The sequence below is a fragment of the Lithobates pipiens genome, unplaced genomic scaffold, assembly GCF_037356315.1.
Source record: "Lithobates pipiens isolate NorthernLeopardFrog02 unplaced genomic scaffold, aLitPip1_a1.2 Scaffold_30, whole genome shotgun sequence".
Taxonomy (NCBI): Eukaryota; Metazoa; Chordata; class Amphibia; order Anura; family Ranidae; genus Lithobates; species Lithobates pipiens.
The window spans coordinates 20,455,011-20,462,573 of record NW_027507791.1 but is presented as its reverse complement, the minus strand read 5'-3'; the positions used below and the strand labels follow the sequence as shown (position 1 = coordinate 20,462,573).

At 44.4% G+C, this 7,563-nt stretch overlaps 1 protein-coding gene across 3 annotated transcripts in view; it reads left to right on the top strand.

Moving 5' to 3' along the window:
- Nucleotides 1–476: 476 nt before the first annotated feature.
- FOXN3 (forkhead box N3) overlaps nt 477–7,563 on the top strand; it is a 267,558-nt gene continuing 260,471 nt past the window's right edge. For 2 of the 3 annotated variants that reach the window (XM_077463748.1, XM_077463745.1), the window contains exon 1: nt 477–669. The gene's annotated coding sequence lies outside the window, so the exon portion shown is untranslated. The remainder of the gene's footprint in view (nt 670–7,563) is intronic. The other variant, XM_077463749.1, reaches the window with a different exon arrangement.

The following is a 7,563-nucleotide window of genomic DNA, read 5'->3' as shown; positions in this document are numbered from 1 at the left end:
AAACACAACGGACGATTTGTCGTTCGATTTTCAGATCCTGTGTAGGTAGGGTTGCCACCTCATCCGTTGAAACTCCAACAACTTTGAATTACACGGGTTCTGAGGCTAATTAAATGCAGATAAGGCACCAAGTGAGTTTAATTACCACTTTAATTAGCCACAGATAATTCATATGTGTTCAGGTTTAAAGAGATGAGGTGGCAACCATATGTGTACGGGCCATTAAAGTTCATGTACGTGTAAAGGCAGGTGTCCCAATACTTTTGGTAATATAGTGTATATACAGTTTTACCAACACAAGCCAAAGTTGCAAGACTGAGTTCAGACGTTAAGAGAATATGGTAGTTGGCGAACGCTAGAAACGCACATTGAGCGCTTTGGTCTGCACAAAGCCTACATGACAGATTGATTGCAGGCAAGGCTTGTTAGCACATGGTAGCAGAGCAGGGCGGACGAGCAGTAGGACCCAGGAGGATGGCCAGCCTGCAGGCAGCACACATGAAGCTCTCCTTCTCTTAGTACAGGCTGGTTATGGCTGCACTGTGTCTGCCCCAATCATTCCCAATAAACCGTGCCGGGATGGACGCCACAAGTGTGCGGATATAACCCCCCAACCTGCCCAGAGGCGGCCCAGGCGGACAGGACTCTCTAGACGTTGACGATTGCAAGGTGGGTGACGTGGCTTTGTGTATGGGAACGGAACCTCCCCATGGTGTCACTTTCTAGACGGAGTGTTACGTTGTTGTCGTTTACTAATACATTGTATCGCTTTCATAAACACAATGAGAACAATTGGATCGCCTTGCTTGGATCTCTTCCCCATTGGTAGCATTACATTGTATCACTATGACATCAGAATGGGCTACATTGTATCAGTGCATGGCTTCTTCTGTAGGAAACGCTGTCTATATATCTCTCCAGTACGGACAACCCAAGCCCGTTGTACTCTACCTTTAAGGCAGCGCCCCAAGGTCTCGTACGTCATTGGCTGGAGACCCCTAGGGTCCCATTTTTGGATGTGTTCAGCCCCCCCCCCCCCCCCCCAAAAAAAAATTAGTACTTATACCGGTCTAATTCCCATCCTGTGGCCTCAGCTGCTCTTATGAAGCCTATTTGGCAAATGTTTATGTTTTTTGTACAGCGCCACTGCAGACGATGGTGCTATATAAATCACAGATCTGCGGCTTGCTGTAAACACGCCGACTCGATTTTTAGTCCAACATCTGTCTATGGAGTTTTGGAAAGGATCTCTCTGGCCGGCAGGGCATGCTGGGCGTTGTGGTTCTTCTACGCTTGCCTGTAACATGGATAAGGAAAGGGGAGAAGTTTTTTGTAGTTTTTTTTTTTTTCTGTGGAATCAAGATGGCCCCCAGGATGCATTTATATATGTCAGAAGCATGTCTGCTTCCTGTTGACAATCGCTCGGAAAGCCTGACATGCGGTGAAGGTTTTTCTCCCAAACAGACGGGGAGTTTTTTTTTTTTTTCTCTGGACGGGTGACGCTTAACCCTGCGTTACCAGTTCCTTTTTCCCTGACGGGGGCGCCTTGCCGACAAAACTCCCTGTGAAAAGAAATAAGCAAACCAACAAAAGCGGAAGACGAACCAGATTTTCCTGTACTCTTCGCGTACTAAATTTGCTGCTGAAGGCAGCTGACGGCGGCGGGGAGCGTGCGGCGGTGACCGCTGTGAGGGACGCGGTACGGCTTTAACAGGCTGGAGGCGCAGTTTTTTTTTTTCGCAAAGCCCTGGTTGGGTCATCTTGAGAAAGCAAATCTATTAATCAATACGCATCAGCCTGGAAGTGAGGAGAGCCTGCAGCCAAAGGTGTCTGGGGAACGACTTCCAAAGGATCCTGTGTGGGATGAAAGCTGCAGACTATTACGCCACTGAATGTAGAGAGACGAGGGGCTTAACGTGACCCTAAACGATATCCTTGTTCTCCAAAAATAATCCATACATGCCGACTACTTAACGCCCCAGTAATCGATTTTTCTTGAAATTGTTTCTTACTATGATTTTCTGCATCTTGTAAAGTCCTCCGTGAGCTCCTGAACCACTTCTTTTCCCCCTGACTTCTGTTTGTTTGGAACAAGCATTGCACGTTAGTTGCGGTCACGTGCTACAAATCCCATAGTACTTCTTCCATCTCAGGCATGATCAAGGCAGGGTGGCTACATTCCTACATACAGTGAGACCAAGACAGGGTGGCTAGGTTCCTCTATACTGTAGAACAAAGTCAGGGTGGCTAGGTTCCTCCATGCACTGGGACCAAGACAGGGTGGATATGTTCCTACATATAGTGGAACAAAGACAGGGTGGCTACATTCCTACTTACAGTGGAGCCAAGACAGGATGGCTACATTCCAAATACAGAGCTACAAAGACAGGGTAGCTATGTTCCTACATTCAGTGGGGCCAAAACAGGATGGCTACATATCTTCATACAGTGGAACCAAGACAGGATGACTACATTCCTATATGCAGTGGGGCCAAGACAGGGTGGCTACATTTCTACTTACATTTGGGCCAAGACAGGATGGCTAGGTTCCTACATACAGTGGAACCAAGACAGGGTGGCTACATTCCTATATGCAGTGGGGCCAAGACAGGGTGGCTAGATTTCTATTTACATTTGGGCCAAGACAGGATGGCTAGGTTCCCACATACAGTGGAACCAAGACAGGGTGGCTACATTCCTACATACATACAGTGAGACCAGTACAGGTTGGCTAAGTTCCTACATACCCACCCTTTCTTGGTCTCACTGTTTGTAGGAACATAGCCACCCTGTATTGGTCCCACTGTATATAAGAATATAGCCACCCTGTCTTAGTCCCACAGTATTTAGGAACATACCCACCCTTTCTTGGTTTCACTTTATGTTCCTAGACAGGTTGGCTACCTTCCTCCATACAGTTGGACCAAGTCAGGGTAGCTACCTTCTAACATACAGTGGGACCAAGTCAGGGTGGCTACGTTCCTGCATACAATGAGACCAAAACAGGGTGGCTAGGTTTCTATATCCAGTAGGACCAAGAGAGGGTGGATATGTTCCTACATATAGTGGGACAAAGGCAGGGTGGCTACATTCCCACATACAGTGGAGCCAAGACAGGGTGACTACGTTCCTACATACAGTGGGACCAAAACAGGGTGGCTAGGTTCATCCATACAGTGGGACCAATACAGGGTGGCTACATTCCAAATACAGTGGGACCAAGACAGGGTGGCTATATTCATACATACAGTGGACCAAGACAGGGAGGCTACATTCCTATATTCAGTGGGGCCAAAACAGGGTGGCTACATTCCTACATTCAGTGGGGACAAAACAGGGTGGCTACATTCCTATATGCAGTGGGGCCAAGACAGGGTGGCTACATTCCTATATGCAGTGGGGCCAAGACAGGGTGGCTACATTCCTACTTACATTTGGGCCAAGACAGGGTGGCTACATTCCTACATACAGTGGGACCAGTACAGGTTGGCTAAGTTCCTACATACCCGCCCTTTTTGGTCTCATTGTTTGTAGGAACATAGCCACTCTGTATTGATCCCACTGTATATAGGAATGTAGCCTGTCTTCGTCCCACAGTATTTAGGAACATACCCACACTTTCTTGGTCCCACTTTATGTTCCTAGACAGGGTGACTACATTCCTATATACAGTTGGACCAAGAAAGGGTGGGTAAGTAGGAACTTAGCCAACCTGTACTGGTCCCATTGTATGTAGGAACGTAGCCACCGTGTCTTGGTTCCACTGTATGCAGGAACCTAGCCATCCTGTCTTGGCCCAAATGTAAGTAGGAATGTAGCCACCCTGTCTTAGCCCCACTGTATATATCGGAATGCAGCCACCCTGTCTTGGTACCACTGTATTTTGAATGTAGTCACCCTGTATTAATCTATATAATAATATACTTTAAATAAGTAAATAAAATCTCAGGCTCGGTTCACATATCTGTGAATTGGGTGCATTTTGAACCGCATCCGATTCACATAACATGTGAATCAATTGGTTTTCAATGAAGCCGGTTCACATCTGTCCGGGGCGGCTGCAATCAATTTATTTAAAAGAGTCCTGTGCATTTTTCAGTCCGGTTCAGGTGTGATTTTGCAGTAAAAATTTGCACCTGAATCGCACCTCTAACCGATGAACAAAACTGCACCAGACTCCTTTTAAAAACCGGGTTGAAACCACAGCTGGACATATGTGAACCAAGCCTAACTCTATTTCTATTCTATTCACTTCAATGCAATTATGCAATGTATGGATGTGAAGCCAGCTCCATGGACATCCTTAGGTAGAGTAAGTGAAATTTAGTAAGGGGTCAGCTATACATTGCACAATTTTTAATTTCAGATTGTATATTCAAATTTTTGCCTTTTGGGTAGTCATGCCTGGTTCTCTTAAGATTGTTCATAGAGAAAGGTCATGAACACGCTCCCCACCTGTAGTCTGCTTGAGTATGGACTTTGGCTGACTTCATGGCCATCAGGTATCCTCTTCAGTATGGAACAAGCGGGATGGAAGGTGAGGACCACATTAGCGCGCTGGCGATGGTATACTGTGCCTTCTGCTGATCCCGTGTGATAAGAGGATCTGACAGCCAATCCATACACGACCTCTGTACTCCACCACAGAATATGTAAGAGCCATGTACAGTGCCTTAAAGTATTCATACCCATAAAAAAAAAATCAGGAAGGGATATTCATACCCCTTGAAATTCTCTACATTTTGTCATGTTACAGCCAAAAACGTAAATGTATTTTATTGGGATTGTATGTAATAGACCAACACAAAGAGACACATAATTGTGAAGTGAAGGAAAATTATAAATGGTTTTAAATTCACATATTTATTTGTTAAAAAAAAAAAAAAAAAGTGTGGGGGGGTATATTTGTATGGCGCCCCCCTAAGCCAATACTTTGTAGAACCGCCTTTCACTTTAATTACAGCTTTAAGTCTTTTTGGGGATGTCTCTACCAGCTTTGCACATCTAGAGAGGGACATTTTTGCCCATTCTTTTTTGCAAAATATCTCAAGCTCTGTCAGATTGGATGGAGAGCGTCTGTGAACAGCAATTTTCAAGTCTTGCCACAGATTCTCAATGTGATTTAGGTCTGGACTGTGACTGGGCCATTCTAACACATGAATATGCTTTGATCTAAACCATTCCATTGTAGCTCTGGCTGTATGTTTAGGGTCGTTGTCCTGCTGGAAGGTGAACCTCCGCCCCAGTCTCAAGTCTTTTGCAGACTCTAACGGGTTTTCTTCTAAGATTGCCCTGTATTTGGCTCCATCCATCTTCCCTGTCCCTGCTGAAGAAAAGCATCCTCACAACATGATGCTGCACCACCATGTTTCACAGCGGGGATGGTGTGTTCAGGGTGATGTGCAGTGTTAGTTTTCCGCCACACACAGTGTTTTGCTTTTTAGGCCAAAAAGTTCAATGTTGGTCTCATCTGACCAGAGCACCTTCTTCCACATGTTTGCTGTGTCCCCCACATGGCTTCTCGCAAACTGCAAAATGGGACTTCTTATGGCTTCCTTTCACCAATGTCTTTCTTCTTGTCACACTTCCATAAAGGGCAGATTTGTGGAGAGCATGACTAATAGTTGTCCTGTGGACAGATTCTCCCCCCTGAGCTGTGGATTTCTGCAGCTCCTCCGGAATTACCATGGGCCTCTTGGCTGCTTCTCTGATTAATGTTCTCCTTGCCCGGCTGGTCAGTTTAGGTGGACGGCCATGTCTTGGTAGGTTTGCAGTTGTGCCATACTCTTTCCATTTTCAGATGATGGATTGAACAGTGCTCTGTAAGATGTTCAAAGCTTGGGATATTTTTTTTATAACCTAATCCTGCTTTATACTTCTCCACAACTTTTATCCCTGGCCTGTCTGGTGTTTTCCTTGGCCTTCATGATGCTGTTTGTTCACTAAGATTCTCTAACAAACCTCCGAGGGCTTCACTGAACAGCTGTATTTATACTGAGATTAAATGACACACAGGTGGGCACTGTTTACTAATTAAGTGACTTCTGAAGGCAATTGTTCCACTAGATTTTAGTTAGGGGTATCAGAGTGAAGGGGGCTGAATACAAATGCCCCCCCCCCCCCCCACACTTTTCCACATATTTATTTGTAAAAACTTTAGAAAACCATTTATCATTTTCCTTCCACTTCATAATTATGTACCACTTTGTGTTGGTCTATCACATAAAATCCCAATAAAATACATTTTTGTCTTTTGGTTATATAACATGACAAAATTGTGGAAAATTTCAAGGGGCATGAAAACTTTTTCAAGGCACTGTATCTGTAAATTAGGTGTGGGATTATATAGTTAGCCAGGTTGAAAAAAGACACAAGTCTAAGGGCAGCACAGTGGTGTAGTGGTTAGCACTCTCACCTAGCAGTAAGAAGGGTCGCTGGTTCAAATCCCAACCACGACACTACCTGCCTGGAGTTTGCATGTTCTCCCTGTGCCTGCGTGGGCTTCCTCCCACACTCCAAAGACATGCAGGTAGGTTAATTGGCTTCTGTCCCAAATTGGCCCTAGTATAAGAATGGGGACCTTGGATTGTGGGCTTCTTGAGGGTAGGGACTGATGTGAGTGTGCAATGTACAGGGATAAGGACAATTGTAGACACTCACTCAGGTTGAACTGGATGGACTGGCGTCTTTATTCAACCTTGCTAACTATGAAACTATGAAACAAGTCCATCTAATTCAACCACAACCATTGTGGTAGGAACATTAGAATGTAAGCTCCTCTGGTGCAGAGACTGATGTGACTGGCTCAGTTTTCTCTGTATAGCACTGTGGTATCTCAGAGCTATATAAATGTAATATAATAATATGTGCGACTGTGGGGGGGCATTAGAGTGTAAGCTCCTCTGGTGCAGAAACTGATGTGACTGGCTCAGTGCTCTCTATACATCTGTCAGCATTTTTATATAAGATAAAATCCTAAAATCCCATTTGTGGCTGTGGGCCCCACAGACAGTCCTTCTTTCAGACACTTTAGCGGATTCCATTAGTAGACTCCTAACACAGTGGATGTAATTTTAGAATCTTTTGACGTTTTCCAAAATGCTCTAAATATCCCAGAATCAGCTGAATAGAATGTTTCGAGTCGAGTTATAAATGGCTTATGTGAACTTCTAAATTAGTCACAGGTACTTTTTATTAAAACGCGAGTGGGCGCAAACATGAGTCACAGCGATCCGCTGAGAATTTGCTTTTTTAATTTTTTTTTAAATTTGTACAAACCATCAATAGGTGTCTTTTCTTTTGTGCCTTGATGATTGAGGGGATGTGTACAATCCTGTTTAATATGTCCATTGACTAGTAGATCCTCCTCTTGTTAAAAAAAAAAAAAACTCACTAAAGCGCTATTATTTATTGATACTGTCCAATGACGCAGGTAATATTAGTGTAAGATACAAATGCATGAAATGTAGCTGGGGGAGCCCTGAACAAAAGATTGGATAATCTATAGGGGTAGAGATCGTTTTAAAAAGGTCTGGGCTTGTTCATGTAATTTATGTTGGATCA